This window comes from Pagrus pagrus (genome assembly GCF_965226575.1).
Source record: "Pagrus pagrus genome assembly, chromosome: 15".
NCBI classification, from domain to species: Eukaryota; Metazoa; Chordata; class Actinopteri; order Spariformes; family Sparidae; genus Pagrus; species Pagrus pagrus.
This window is the reverse complement of record NC_140199.1, coordinates 29905160-29920802: the sequence shown is the minus strand read 5'-3', so window position 1 is coordinate 29920802 and position 15643 is coordinate 29905160. Positions and strand designations below refer to the sequence as shown.

The 15643-nt window shown below is 40.2% G+C and overlaps 1 long non-coding RNA gene across 2 annotated transcripts; it reads right to left on the bottom strand.

Annotated features, from left to right (window-relative positions):
- Window positions 1–116: 116 nt before the first annotated feature.
- LOC311270578 lies at window positions 117–10222 on the bottom strand. 2 transcript variants are annotated; one of them, XR_014624275.1, is made up of 7 exons: window positions 10046–10222; window positions 9017–9114; window positions 6388–6667; window positions 5908–6034; window positions 1929–4453; window positions 1266–1365; window positions 117–329 (listed from the first exon to the last, which is right to left on the bottom strand). It is a non-coding gene; the product is annotated as an uncharacterized lncRNA (long non-coding RNA). The 2 variants fall into 2 exon arrangements; XR_014624276.1 differs by having other exon boundaries at window positions 6388–9114; window positions 10046–10220.
- Between the last annotated feature and the right edge of the window lie 5421 nt (window positions 10223–15643).

Sequence of the window (15643 nt, the reverse complement as noted above, 5' to 3'; positions counted from 1 at the left end):
TGAATAAAGTCTTGAAAATGATAAATGCCTTTTCTTTACACTTCCAGCATAAACAACCAACCCATTACAGTTCTTACACTTTTCATGATGCACTAATAATAACAACTGAATTAGGTAAGACTCTTGTTTATTCAATTTCTTGGAACACATGTAAATAAATAACACTACAAATATAGTATACAAATAGTATACCTTTTATCATTTAGACAATATACAGTACAATTAGCATAAACAACTATATACAGGAAGGACATCCAGAGGTTTCTTGACTGGTTATGCTGTTGATGTCGGTGCTGTCTCAATCCCCTACCGTCTTGGCAGCAATTGTCCTGTAGAAAGAACACAATTACTATCTGACAGTAAATGCAGCTCTTCAAGGACCTTGAAATTAATTTCAATTTATTATAACACCACAACCTGAGTTGCATTTTATACAGTGACAAATATTCCTGAAAACAACCAGAAATAGTCTGTTACATCAGAATTGTGCCATTTACAGTCATTTCATATTTACCAATTCTACTTTTTGGGGGGTGAGCAAAATGTCACTTTCAGAGTAATTTACATAGTTTCACATTCTCATTGTTTTTTCTATGCATTTTGACAGTAGTGTGTACAAGCTCTACTTGCTGGACTTCTTGTTGTACACCTTAGAGTACCTGGCCTAAGAGAAAGGAATTCCATCCTCTCTGCAAAAAATTATAATAATTACAGAAAACTGCATAAGGATGGAGAACTAAATGTGTTTACAGGACATAAAGTTACATCTAAATGTGTTTATGGGGCATAAAAATGTTATTGATTCGCTCAAAGACAATACAGGACTGTTGCTATGTAAAAAAAAAAAAAGAAGTCTGGGGTTAGGTGGGTGATGGGAAGCTTATGTAATGGTGGCAAACGATTATTTATAGGTATTGTCAGGTGCATTCTGTGTTTCCCACATTCTACTGTGGTCAGCTGACAGTCAGATCATGAACTGAAATGCAAAGTCTATTTTCTTTTAAAAATGTCTTACTAATATGCAATAGTCTCAAGCAGTAGGCCAACATGTGACTGCTAGGACCAGTACTTGAAGCATTTCCCTGGTGCAGCTAAAGAAATTATGTCACTCCTTTTCCTATTGTATCACTGATAAGGAGCACATTCATGCACATAAAGCAAAACAACTTGATATGAAAGAAGGACACATGCATACATGAAATGTTTCCATCAAAGACACATTACATGAATAACAGTGGTTTGATCCATGTTGCTATCAGCATCACCTGTCAGAGAGAGACTCTGCATAAATAGTGGAAACATCAGGGCATGGTTCTGCTCTGAACTGACGCTTCAAGGCTGGAAGTTGATGCGTCCCTCTCATAACTATAGGACACAGAAATACGCCACATCAGCACATTTGTTAAACATCTAGTTCAAAGGCTATAAGAATGAACGTCACATAAGTACCATCTAACAACATCGGCTCACAAATTCAATGCAAACCACTTTCACAGATGTATGTTATCTTCCTATGACCTCTGAACAGTGGACTTGGCCTTTCACATGTGTAGCACACAAGAACTAGTTCGCCCCTCACATACAGCTCGTCTGGCTAATGTCCGAACAGCCCAGAGTAGCAGTGCATGTGTGAACACTGCTGTATGGATCAGATCCACAATATATGTAAACGTTGGTCCGCATGTAAACGGTGACGTCACATGTAAATATGTTTCATACGGCAGCAGTCTGTCATTTTAGCTAGCTAGCTAGCTAACGTCAGCTACAACCGGCTAACGTTAGCTAGCTAGCTAACATCAGCTACAGCCGGCTAACGTTAGTGTTGGGTGAATACATGCGACAGCAACATAAGGAGCTAACGTTAGCTACGTTGACTACATAATGCAGAGTAATGATACATTTCCCCAACAAAACAAACCAGCTCTTACCTGTCCAACAGAGACACAGCTACCATGGCGTCCGTCCTCAGGTCTTCGACTCCTTCAGTTGTCACCATCGCTGAAAACCCGCTCCGATGTTGACTCGTTTTACTTCTTGCACTGTCTAACTTCTTTTCTTGATAGCCTTCTTGAGTTCAGTCTGTCTTTTCTGTCTCTGTTCAGCAGTGTAAGCTGCTGTAGGTACCGCTGGTGATGAGAAGTGTGGCTGTAGTTTCTCTGCCAGTCTCGTCGTAAACAGTCCACCATAGCTCCAGTGTAGAAAGCCGGTCACGCGCAATGACTGATGCGCAGACTCAGCAGAGGGTGGGGCGGGTGGTCAGGTAAGGGCACATTGATTGACAGCTAGTCCGTCCATACAACATCCTCGGGCCGTTAACAAGGATTGGGAGACGTTTTTACAGCCCTGGAGCTGCCAGAGATAATGGACTTATTTTGGGTTTTTTTCAAATAATTTAATATTTTGATTGCTCTCAGAAGAAATGTTATACAAATATGATAAATCATGCTTTTGTACTGAATTGCAGAGCCAAGCTTTAACCACATATTTGACAACACAGCATTTCTATCCAATCTGAAAAAATCTTAGCATCAAAGTTCAAACTCAGCTAATGAAAAATGGTTCGACTCTGACTGCAGGTGTCTGAGAAAAACAAAGTATCCAGTGAAAAACACCGACAACCTGACAATCATGAGCTCCGCCTCCAGTACTGGGAAACACTGAAATTATATAGGAAAACACTGAGAGCTAAAAAGGAGCAGCATGAACAGCACCAACTTGAAGAAATTGAGGAGTTCATTGACTCAAATATTTTTTGGAAAAAATGGCATTCATTCAACAAATCACACAAGGAAGAGTTGGCTATTCAAAATGGGGAAATATGGAAAAAAACACTTCCAAAATCTATACAGTTCAATCACTCTGGATTCAGCCCAAAGTAATCTGCTCAACAAACTAGAAATCCTTGAATCAATCATTAAAGACAACCAAAATCCTTTAGATTATGAAATTAGTGAAGGGGAGCTGCTGGCTAAGATCCAGGCCCTGCAGCCAAGGAAGGCAAGTGGCCCTGATGGCATCTTAAATGAAATGCTTCAGTTTAGCAGCCATAAAATCAAGACTGCCATATTGAAATTATTCAATCTCATTCTGAACATTTTTTTCCTGACACCTGGAGCCAAGGGATTATCACTCCAATCTTTAAAAGTGGAAACATATATGAGCCAAACAACTACAGAGGCATCTGTGTCAGCAGCAACCTGGGGAAGTTATTCTGCAGCATTTTAAACAGCCATCTGCAAAACTTCCTCAGTGAGCATAATATCCTGAGCAAGAGTCATATTGGTTTTACACCACAACACAGATCCACCGACCACATCTACACCCTCCACACCCTCGTCCAGAAACACGTCCACCAGAACAAAAACACCATCTTCTCTTGTTTTGTAGATTTCAAGAAAGCATTCGACTCAATTTGGCATCATGGTCTGTTTCTGAAATTACTAGAAAAAGGTATTAGAGGAAAAATTACGATATTATTGAGACAATGTACATAAATAATAAATGCGCTGTAAAACTTGGAATCATGGAAACAGACTTCTTCCCCCAAAGTAGAGGCGTGAAGCAGGGCTGCATTCCGAGCCCCACTCTGTTTAATATCTACATCGATGAATTGGCCAAATCCCTGGAAGAATCAGATATCCCTGGTCTCACCCTCTCTGACATAGAAGTCAAATGCTTACTATTTGCAGATGACCTTATACTGCTCGCTCCATCAAAAGAGGCTCTACAAAAGCAACTGGATCACCTGCAGAAGTTCTGTCAGACTTGGGCCCTGACCTGGAAAAGACAAAAGTCACGGTCTTCCAGAAACGACCTAAGAGTCAGAAAAACCAACACAGGTTCCACCTGGACTCTACGGACATAGAACACACACACACAGCTACACATATTTAGGACTAAATATCACATCTACGGGAAATTTCAATCTTACCATTAAGGATCTCCGAAAATAACTTGTTTTTCCTAATTTGATGAATTATACATAATATGTACATAGGCACATATTGGATCATAAATGGAGTTTTCTCCATATTTTGTTTAAACTCAATGAAACAATTTAACATTAACAATTAAATAAAGGTACTAACAGTGAAAAGCGAGAGAAACAACATAATGGAATTTGTTTGTGTTTGCGTGTTCACTCCAAGCTCCTTTTGTCTGCTTCCACGAGCCACCTATCCACTACAGACATGGAGTTGAACTACTCCATGTCTGGACTCTCCAGGCTAATGAAGAGCAGCCTTGTCAGTGAAGCCCCTCTCAACTGATGCTGTGTACAGAGGCATGTGTGATGATGTGGTCACTTCCATAGTTGGCCAGCTCCTCATTTTCAGCAGGCCATTCCTGAGGATTCACGAGCCTTGATGCAGCTAGCAACACTTGATGGGATTCAACACCCTGAAAGTGGTGTTGTAGGCTGGCGTCCACAGAGACCAGGAGCTCCCTCTTTACCCTGGGAAAATAATGTGGTTAATTCTTGCAGGGCTGATAGTGTAAAAAAATCCTAAGCCTGAACTTTTTTCCGTGCCCCGGAAGGTGGGGAGGGGTGGGGGGTGCTATGTATATTCGGCACCATTTTAACACATAACATATATAACATTATTTGAAAATAACCCTTTTAACTATCTTGCCACTTATCTGCCATATTCCCATAGGAAAAATGTGTTGCTCATCTGTTGTTCAATCTCGTCTCTTGAGATAAATTTGAGCTTCTCATATTCGTATCATTCTGTGATCATTTGTGTCTGAATTACTTCTCCTAAGGGTCCCTTAGGAGCAAGAGATAAGCTAAAAAGAGACAAGACATCACTAAGACAAAGGAGGTTGATTTGAGATAACCATTTGAGCAATACTTGAGAAGTAGGATAAACAGAGGAGATCTCATAATTGTATGCCCCTGATCTCAATTATGTCTCAGTTATTTTGAAGGAGAATTAAAGAGAATAACATGAGATGAATCTGAGACTTTTATGAGACAAATCTGAGAAGTATGAGCCCTAAAAGAGATCTTATCATCGTCTCTTCCATGTCTTGATTATTTCTCTTAAATGTCTTACTGAAGATATATATGAGAATAATATCTGAGCCATATTTGAGAAATATGAGAACAAATTGAGAATGTAATTTAAAGATTAATTATCTTTAGTAATTAGAATTAACTGTAAAAACAATACTCAATATTGAAAAGTTTAACACTTTTATTTGGGTAAGACCATTTGGGTAGCAGCATTTACACTTATTTAAAAATTAAAACAAAATACAAAAATATAAAACATAAATAAGATACAAAAATAGAAATAAATTAAATACAAAAATAAAAATTCAGTTGTCACCTACTCAGCCCCTTGCTGTTAAAGAAGTCAGGTGTAGTTTTTTAATCCTCAAAACCTAAAACTAAAAAAAAGAAGGAAAAAAAAGGATTTTTACCGTAGAAATCCGTTGTTTGGAAAAATTATCTTATTAAAAACTACACCTGACTTCTTCTCAGCAAGGGGGTGAGTAGATGATGACTGAATTTTCATTTTTGGTGAACAGAAATACATTTACAAAATTGGAACTGTGCCGTTTACACCCAGAGATCCGTTTAGAACGGTGTGAAAGCTTTGCTTATGGAACTGGAATAAGCACCATGTGAACTGTGGTGCATTGTATAAAGCAATCTGGCCTACATACAGAAAATGGACACTTCCAGATTGTAAACAATGAACACACTGACCAGCACCAACACTTGGGTTTGGATCAAGCATATGAAACCATGTGAAAAGGACCTGAGAACATACTACCAGTAACTCACATACTACCAAACCTCAGAGTCAACTTGGCAGGTACTGTCTTAACAGCTCTGGTCCATGAAAATGAAAAAGAAAAAGAAAAAAGAAAGGGTGAGAGAGAAAGCAGTCCACATACTGTAGGCTATAGCAGTGGCCTACTCCTTCGAACCTGCTCTGGCCCTACATGTTGACAAAGGCTTTCTTGAGCTTGGCCTCCTCGATTTGTTCCCAACCAGGTAGAGTAGCACATCTCAGGACATAAGCTGTAAGACATGAGCATTAAAATCTGGCATGAGTAATTTGACAAAAAGACTTGCCACATAGACCATACACAACTGCACTTCAGGTTAAAAGGACATAACACTGTGAAACATCCATTTCAGTTCAAAGAATTGCAAATCAGCAAGTCAGTTTTTTGGGCCAATCATAAACATAAATATAAACAACAGTCTGTTATCCTTAAAGGGGCTGTAAGTGATACTGGATAAAACTTCATTTCTGGTGTTAAATCTCTATTCTGATAGTAATCATTGCTACACTGTCCTGATTGGATATAATCACTATCCCCACTATCCTGACCTGAAAACACACAGAGCCTTATTTTGAGAAAACTTACTTAGGATTCTGTTAACTTTTTTATGGTCAAGGACCCGCTGCCTTCCTTTCCTGAGGGGTTGTTGCCAGGGTGACCAAAGGGGACTGCATTTTGACACTCCTCAACAGTGAAGAAATGATCAAAAAGTGCATGAAACAGACGCATGCAATGTGGTTTTGATGCGTGATTAATGGCAGCAAGGCGAACGATGAGATGAACACGCCACTCCCAGGAAAAAGCTCCTGCTGGCCCGATGGTGAAGATGGGCTGTCACGATGTCTCTCTCCAATGAGGTCTGGATCTGAAAGGGAGAAATGGTACAAACAATACAAGTGTGAGAAAATACCAAACTACTCTTTAAAATGGTTAAACAGCTTTAATGGCAGGCAAGTTCATTTTTGAACATATTAAAAACATTTTTGTTGTACAGTAAGCCTAGAGATTTTCTGAAAGAGACGAGCATGCGTAATTCAGTCCCTCCCCCAAAGCATTCAACGTGGCCCTGCTGACTGGCACTCTCTCAAGTTACGTTTATGGGCTGACAGACACTTCTCCACGTATAACTGCGGTATTTTTTTCCTCATATAAGTTGCCAAAGACACGACCAGTTACTACATTACTGTTGTTTGGTCCTGTAACGTTGCTTTGTGGGACATTTCTCTATATTTTGTTGAGTGAAGGATCTGTATAGTTATCAGACACCAACACCATCAGACCGCAGAGACATCGATCTCAGACACACTGTATAATGCGAGTCCTTATCCGTCAAATTCGGATAGGCACAAGTAGAGCTGTCGCAATAATCGCAAAAATAAAATATCGCGATATTACGAAGCCCACCGCGGTGCATGATGGGCCACCGCCATCACCGCACATGACCTGACCTCACCTAGCAAGCTACCATCCAGGTACTGAGGCGCGGCTGCCGCCGCCTCCTGCCACACAGACTCGCGGAGCAACTCATGTCGGTGCCAGCCGACAGCTTGGAGTCGACGAAGCCTTTGCTTGAGTCGGCAAGTACAGCAGAGACAGTGACAGACAAACGCCTAACAGGCGCTGTTACACGCTATCTGGTTGAGGAGGTGGTGCCGTTTTCCACTGTGGAGGAACCTGCATTCAAGTCACTGCTCCAGAAAACAACGGGCCAGACATCGCCGCAGCAGTGAGAAAATTGAGCTGGACGTGGCTGAACTGCTTCGGACATAATTTAATCAAATCAAATCAAATCAAATCAAATTTTATTTGTATAGCCCAAATTCACAAATCACAGTTTGCCTCAGAGGGCTTTACAATCTGTACAGAGACGACACCCTCTGTCCTTCGACCCTCGATTCGAGTGAGGAAAAACTTGCCCCAAAAAAGGCCCTTTTAACAGGGAAAAAAAAATGCGGAAGAAACCTCAGGGAGAGCCACAGAGGAGGGATCCCTCTCCCAGGACGGACAGACGTGCAATAGATGTCGCATGTACAGAGCAGATCAACGAGATCACAATGTATTCAATTATAAGCGATGGTTGACAGGAGTGAAAGTACACAAAGATGTATTACAGCAATAATGATGAAATGCACATGGAAATGTGATTACTAGTGATAACAGTGGTAGTGATCAATGGTAAGGATGGTATGTAGCAATGCAGTACGATAATAGTAGTGGAACGTATGTAACAGAGATGTGACTAATATTAGCGACAGTAGTGGTGGGTGTCAGGCAGGGTCATGGCAGTAGGTGCATCCACGATCAGGCAGGGCCATAGCAGTAGGCGCATCCACGATCAGGCAGGGCCATAGCAGTGGGCGCATCCACGATCAGGCAGGGCCATAGCAGTGGGCGCATCCACGATCCACGACCCGGGTGCGGCCAGGATCCAAGGGAGCCTGTAGGACTAGAAAGCACAAGGACTCCGGGGAAGAAGTAAGTCAGTGACATGCAGAGATGGGGCATGTATACAGGCATAATGTATACAGATGGAGAGGAGAGGAGAGGGGAGGAGAGAGAAGCTTTACACCTGTCAGTGACAAACGCAATGGCAAGCGTTAAGGATCGCACATCCCGAGCAATGGGTCTGTGCCACACCTTAATGGGTGCGTTCTCCCATAGCTGGCTGGTCCAAATCCCGCAGCACAGGCTCATAATGGTAAACTAGCTTTCAGAAGTTGTATTTATGATCTAATTATAACCTTTTTTAAATGTGTAAACGCCATGTTTCAGAGGAAATATTGCAATGAGTTTAGTAATTTAGTAATTAACAAACAAATTTGCTGGATAGATAAAAAAAAAAAAAAAAAAGATGGTGCAATAATATCGCAATATTGAGCCGCCCTGACTCACCGCAGGGGGAATTTCTTAATCGTGACAGCCCTAGGCACAAGAAATTAACAGCTGCCATTGGATACTTTTTAGCTAAAGATATGCAACCTATCGTTTGTCTTATTTGATTTTCTAAGTATATTTATTTTATTAATTAAATGAGCAAGCGAGAGAGAAAATGTTTAACAATTTCTATTTAGGCACAACAATTTAGACTGGTATTTTTAGACCTCATTTGGACCATAATGTTATGATTATTAACCCTCCCACACCCATCTCTATTTGCAACATAAAGGTACATAACAGAAACTATACCAGTTCACAGTATTATCTCAATACTTACCAGATTGCTCATTTGGGGGAGGGGAGCTCTGCAGGTCCTTAATTTTCTGGGTGGGAACCCGTACCCTCTTTTTTACCGATATTTTCTTTTTGTCCATCCTGTTAATGAAAAAAATAATTTTGGATCATTATGTATAATACCAATTACAGTGTGCTGGATGTGATGTGATTATTATTGTTGTCAGGCCTGGTTCAGGTTAAACCCTTTGTAAAACATGAATGAATACAGCAAAAGAAAGATATTTAACTTTCTTTTATTGTCTAGTTTGACAGTCAGACACAACTGAAAAACAACAAATATAAATCTAGGAATAAATAATTGATTTAAAAACTGCCTAAGTGCAGCCACAGTGGGTGTTTCCACACATGCTGGTGTATACAGTGATACATGGTTTCATTTTTCACCTGGTACACACATTTGATTTCACTCTGGTCCAAACGCCGAACCACTGACAGAGCGTCATGTTTCCATGACTACTGACCGCAACTAGACGCGTGTGACGTCATTTTTTACGTGAGTCCAGATTGTAAAAATGACTCTTTAAACTAATGCTAATCTTTAACAACAGAGACACACGTACACTGTACACAGGTGCGCTGGTTATTTGTAGCGCTGCTCATTTCGTTTAATAAACGGACCGCTCCAGTTCGACTGTAGCCGAGCTAACAGAGCTAACAGGGCTAACGGAGCCTGGACTCCGGTACTTAACGTTAGCATCAGACACTCTCCATTAAGTTAGCAAACATTACGTTACGTTGACATTAACAAACTCATGATGACTTAGTATCAGCGTTAATCATATGGCTTCTGAAGTTAATCACGATTCTGTCTTTCATGTGTTTTGTAAGCATTTTCCTGGCTATGACTAAAATAAAAACAGACGCCATTAATGTTACCTAATTCCACCTTCCAACGGACCACTCCGTCGTCACAACAGCTAAATATTTCACCTTATGTAAAAAGAATTTCTTTATTCAACTCTTCACAACGTTACGTAGTTGACCAACTAATATAGATTAGGGTTCTTACCTTTCCAAGTCTCGTCGTGGCTGGGGCAAAACTTGCAGCAGCAGCAGCAGCGGAGGCTGCGCAGCGGCCAACGGACACGTCTCTGCCTGTGAACGCCCGCGAATCTTTGGGCGCAACATTCAAGGAGATTTGTCCAATGATATTCTCTTCCTGGAAAACATGCGTTGCGCATGCTCATTTCGGGGAGGAACTGCCTCTACTGTATTATCAGGGTGACTTGAATGATTATTAAAACAGTATGTGCTCTATTATGTGTTACACTTCCCAAGACTCTCTTTTACTGCTCTATACAATAGAGCTTTGCTCTGAATTCTGTCAAAAAAACAACTGTGTATTCATCTACACTACTGTCAGAAAACAAGTTAATTAAATTGACAGCACAATGTTAACATCTAGAAAGTTCACACATTTTAAAGTCTCAAAAAGGTGTCTTATGTAAATGAACCATATATCATAAATAATTTGCCTGAATTGATTACTTATTTTCTCAAATTTTGGCATGAGATAAACTGAGATGTGATTGAGGTATGATATTAAATCATGCGTCATATTGAGACTCATTTGAGAGCTTGCACTACTCTCATTTTTATTTTTGCTGAGACACTAGAAAAGAGACAACTGTAAGAGAATCTGAGAACTCAAATAGTGAGCATTGAGAGACAGAACCATGTATATTTCTCACTGAGACATAACTGAGATAGTGCTTCCAAGTAAGGATATCAAATTGAGACACATTTGAAAGCAGCACAATATGTCTCATTTTTCTCTTAGCTGAGATCAGGAAAAGAGACAGCTATGAGAGAATTTTGAGAACTCGCACAGTGCTCACTATGAGACTTATTTCTCAGGAGAGACATTTGAGAAGAATGAGAAAACCACTTTGGTCTCAATTAGTGCTCATTTATATCTAGGAGATGTAAATGTGACATAAAGGAGATCTCATCTTCGATTTTGCTTTGCTATGGGTTGTCACATTGCTTTTAGCATACTCTGACTATAGATTATACTAAAGCAATACAAAAAAAGGTCAGTAGGTGGCAATAGTACTCCAAAGTAGAAAAAGATTTGATTAGTAGCCTAACCATTGACTTAAAGAGCATATTGCAGGTTAGACCCCCCTTTACATCAGTGTTTAGAAAAATAATCTAGGAACATTTAAAAAAAAAAATTATATTCATACATGCCGTATTTAGGCTTTGGTGACCGTTTTTGTGATAAAATTGTACTTCCGCATTTGAAAACGGTTGACGTAGAAGTGACGTAGGCAGAGGGAGAGCGGTCAATTTGAACAATAGGAAAACAATGGATTCTGGTGCCGGTTCTGACCCTGAGGAAACTGTAAATGTGTACAATTACACCTACGACGGACCGCAGCCGTATAATTACGAACCTGAATTACAACCCAGAGAGAGATTGGGAGAAGAATTAATGGCCTGAGGAGGGAGATTGAGCTGTGGTGCCAGGAGAATCAGTGGAGAGTTGGGCAGGTGTCTTGGTGAGAGACTGGTGTTAGCTTATACGCATTAGCTACGAATATGAATGCTGTGCTCATATCACAATATCTTACACATTACGATCATGTATCAGGCAATGAAAACTAGCATTGGTTATCTAATTCAGGCCTGAGTATTGATACTTAACAGTACCAATAACAGACACTAAATAGCTTGTTTACGTCCCGTCTCATAATCGTTAGTAGCGCTTTACCGTCACCGTCCGCGAGAAAGAGAGTGAGAAGATAAACACTGTCCTGACACACCTTTTATTTGATAGGTGCTTGTGTGGGAAATGCGATCCCATGTCCACAGCTGAGGAGAGTATGTGCTGCAGGGAGGTAGACGCTTACTGGGCCTTAGTGGACACCGTCACCCCCAGGCTAGACGTGCAGTGCCTAACACAGCACCCAGGCTTCGAGGCGTGCTGCCTCAATCCCTATGTGCTGCAGGTCGCCTACATGCACTTCAGACAGGAGCATGGACCTCTCCAGGCCAGCAGACACGAGTAGGTTTAGGGCAGAAATAATTTATTACTCTGAGCTCTTTCACTTATTCTGTTTTCTTAACACTATATGTATGTGTGTGTGTGTGTAATAGGTGCAGTATGCAGGCATGCAAACAGGTCAGGGCTGAAAAAGGTGAGAAGGATATGGGGGGGGGGGGGGGGACGACGACAGTGTGCAGTCCACCTCCCCGTACTGCACATCCTCCCTTTTGAAGAACTACACAGCTGTCTTCTCCCTGGACTGGAGGGTGTACTTGACCGTTTGAATGGCATTGAATGTTGAAATGTTCATGTTTCCACTTCTATGGTCAATGACCTTATTCATCAAGCTAAAAGAAGACTCGACTCTGGGTCCATGAAAGATGCTGTATACATACTGTATCCAACGTCACCATTTTAGTCGACGAAAAGTCTTGGCATTTTAGTCTAGTTTTAGTCAAAGAAAATCCAAAGTATTTTAGTATAGTTTTAGTCAATAGTCTTTTTTCAGTCTTTGAAAGCAGATTGACAGTAATGTTAATCACAATTAATCTAGTCAAACCAATAGATTCATTTTAGTCTTTTTCTCACTCATCTCAGTTTTATCAGGCAGGAATACATTTATTGAAACACGGGTTAACACGTGAAATTACTCTTTAGCTCGTTTCACCAGAGAAGCTCTCTTTGTACTCGCCGCACTTAGCACAGAGCACCGGTGTGTGTGTGCTCCTCACTCAGGCACACGCACACGCGCGCGCACACACACACACACCCCTGGCAGCAGCGCAGGATGAGAAAAAAACTGACGCGCATCCAGTGAAGGCACTTGGATTGTAATTTAAAAGTCTGTGACGAAAAAAGAGCCACATTGTATTAAGTTTTTATTTGATTAAGTAGATTTCGTCTCGGCTTCTTTCGTCAACAAAAAATGCGTGTTAATTTCGTCACAGTCAGTGTTTAAGGGCATTGATGTCGTCTCGTCTTCGTCTCGTTTTCGTCATGAAAAAAACCATCGTTGACGAATATTTTTCGTCTCGTCTGACGAAATTAACACGCGTGGTGAATCGATAAGACTGAAAGAGCAGGCACTCTTTCAGTCTTATCGATTCACCACGCGAAAAGCTCCTTCTACTTCTTCTTCTTCTTCTTCCTCGTGTTTAACGGCGGTTGTCGTCCAGCCAAAGATACTACTGATTACTACTATCCAGCCGTTTTGCCACACACACGCCTCTAGCGTTATGGCGGTGAATTGCAAGTCCTCTGCTCCACGCTCCCAGGTATAGAAATCCATATCCGCTCCCGCTCCGCAACACCCCCCCCCCCCTCCCCTCCCAAAAAACATTTTCTCATCGGTTCTACACGATTCACGTGGATGACCTATTTTGGATTCAAAACGGCGAATTTCGCCGAAAGGTGAGAGATTTGCATGCCTGAGTATATTGAATGGTGTTTCTAACATTGTGTTCACTCTGTAATCACACAACAGGGGCGAAATATTAGGAGCACCAGTCAATATAATGCACCCTAATACACCACCATCACTTTGCACTGGGCGAAAAGAGCAAGAATCCCAAATATCCGTTTTTTGATTCTGTCTAGAATACGGACTTTTCTGATGCATATCCTGAGTTTTGTTGATATGCACAATATCTGGTCAAATATTAACCCATTATACATCATGAAGACAATTTATTGTACTAGGATACGAACAATATTTTGATTTTGTCGTGTATGTGTTCCGTAAATGTCCTCAGGGCGAAAATACCCAGAATCCCTAAATATCCGTATTTGGATTCTGTCTAGAATACGGACATCTCTGATGCATATCCTGAGTTTTGTTGATATGCACCATATCTGGTCAAATATGAACCCAGTATGCAACATGAAGACAAAATATTGTATTGGGATACGAGCAACATTTTACATTTTGTCATGTATGTGTTCTATATATGACATTAGGTCATATCTGATCACAATATTTTTCTAGAATACTGATTAAGTCTATGGCATTTCTGGATGTGTCATATATTGATTGCATATATCCCTCAAAGCCATATCTTGACTCTGTAACCGCTAGAAAATACAGACAGTTTCCAATGCATATTTAAGGTTTTGTTGACATAAACCATATCTAATCAAATATGGATGAAGTATCCATCTTCTTGTCTTGTCTTACAGATTTTACCGTCAGGCCTGTTTTAGGTGAGATATTTAACTGATATTGATAGGTCATGACAATGGACAGAATCTGGTGATTTATACTGGGCAAAAAGGACCAGAATCCCAGAATATCTCATTGGATATGTCACTGAATTTTCTGTACAATACAGAACATTTCTGATCTATATCCTGAGTTTATTGATATCCCATATTTGGTCAAATATGACCCCAATATACATCATGGGGACATATCTTATATTAGGATACCAGCAACATCTTATTTTTGTAGTGTGTGTGTTCCAAGTATCACCTCATATTATATCTGGACATATCTGACTGATCACAACATTTTTTCTGGAATATGGATCAAATCTATGGCATATCTGAATGTGTTACATATACAGTCTATATTAAGTTGATATATCACTTAAAGCCATATCTTGACTCTGGAACAGCTATAGAATAGAGACCATTTCCAATGCATATTTAAGGCTTTGTTGACATGAACCATATCTAATCAAATATGGATGAAGTATACATCTTCTTGTCATATACAAAGTATGAATATGACGCAATTAAGAATATAGGAATATAATGACACCCTATTTTGAGTAGAATAATTGCAATATCTGTAGCATATATCATCACCTTTTGTCATATAAAACATATTTATTACAGATTTTACCGTCAGGCCTGTTTTAGGTGAGATATTTAACTGATGTTGATAGGTCATGACAATGGACAGAATCTGGTGATTTATACTGGGCAAAAAGGGCCAGAATCCAAGAATATCTCATTGGATATGTCACTGAATTTTCTGTACAATACAGAACATTTCTGATCTATATCCTGAGTTTATTGATATCCCATATTTGGTAAAATATGACCCCAATATACATCATGGGGACATATCTTATATTAGGATACCAGCAACATCTTATTTTGGTCGTGTTGTCGATGTTGTACTAGTCAGTGACCTCCCTATAAATTTCTGGCATACTAGAAAATTTCTCGTCGTGACAGACAGCAGTCCTAAGTCACGATTCTGTACATACGACAAGTTTTCACCCAAAAAATATTTATTCTCCAGTCTCCACACTGTTCAACCAGGGCTAGTAAAAGCCAGCAGCTCAAAGTGACAATCAGAGGTTTTACCCAGTGGTCCCAAGAAAAAGAAGAAAGATTGGGTGGAGTGAGTGTCAGGGACCAATAGGAACAAATGTCAATTTAAGGTTTAGAATCGAGCAATTATTTATGGATATTCTCAGTCATCCAGGTCATGGTAAATCTCAAATAGGCCTAAGCATAAAGTAAGGCAACTGGACTAACCCCATGTGAGTGTTGAGGTCACATGGGGTTAGTCCAGTTGCCTTACTTTATGAAATTATAGCAGCACAAATCTCAGCGGCATCGCAGGGTAATCGTGGTGGAGAGCAATCGTAACCATGAGAAAGAATG